This window comes from Nicotiana attenuata, unplaced genomic scaffold (genome assembly GCF_001879085.1).
Source record: "Nicotiana attenuata strain UT unplaced genomic scaffold, NIATTr2, whole genome shotgun sequence".
NCBI classification, from domain to species: domain Eukaryota; kingdom Viridiplantae; phylum Streptophyta; class Magnoliopsida; order Solanales; family Solanaceae; genus Nicotiana; species Nicotiana attenuata.
This window is the reverse complement of record NW_017676151.1, coordinates 17949-19033: the sequence shown is the minus strand read 5'-3', so window position 1 is coordinate 19033 and position 1085 is coordinate 17949.

The following is a 1085-nucleotide window of genomic DNA, read 5'->3' as shown; positions in this document are numbered from 1 at the left end:
ACGAGCAGCACCTTAGAGTGGTTCTTCAGACTCTAAGGGATAGTCAGTTATATGCCAAGTTCTCTAAGTGTGAGTTCTGGCTGAGTTCAGTTGCATTTCTGGGTCACATTGTATTATCAAAGGGTATTCAGGTGGACCTGAAGAAGATTGAGGCAGTCAAGAACTGGCCTAGACCAGCATCAGCTACAGAGATTCGAAGTTTCTTGGGGTTGGCAGGCTACTATAGTCGGTTTGTGGAGGGGTTTTCATTTATTGCAGCCCCGATGACTAGGTTGACCCAGAAGGGTGCCTAGTTCAGATGGTCGGATGAGTGTGAGGCGAGCTTTCAGAAGCTCAAGACAGCTATGACCACGACACCGCCTAACAACTTGCAAAGCGGGTTCACAATTTTGGAAAATCTTTAATGAACCGCCGGTAGAAACCGGCATGACCAAGAAAACTCCTCACCCCTTTAACAGAGGTAGGGGGAGGGAGTCTTGAGATAACCTCTATTTTGCCTTATCAACTTCAATTCCTTGCCTTGAGATTTTGTGGCCCAATACAATTCCCTCTTGCACCATAAAGTGGCATTTCTCCCAGTTGAGCACAAGGTTGGTTTCTTCACATCTTGCCAAAACCCTATCCAAGTTTACCAAACATTCTTCAAATGAATCTCCCACCACACTGAAGTCATCCATGAATACCTCTAAGATATCCTCCACCATGTCGGTGAAGATTGCCATCATGAATCTTTGAAAGGTCGTTGGGGCATTACATAATCCGAATGGCATTCTCGAGAACGCGAACGGGCCATAAGGACATGTAAAGGTTGTCTTCTCCTGATCCTCTGGGGCAATGAGAATTTGATTATACCCCGAGTAGCCATCTAGAAAATATAAAAGGCCCGGCCCGCAAGACGATCAAGCATTTGGTCCAAGAATGGTAGTGGGAAATTATCTTTTCTTGTCACCTGTTCAGCTTTCTATAGTCCATACACACTCTCCAACCCGTAACTGTCCGAGTAGGAATCAACTCATTGTTGGCATTGGTCACTACCGTCATTCCACCCTTCTTTGGCACACATTGGACCGGAGAGGTCCATGAAC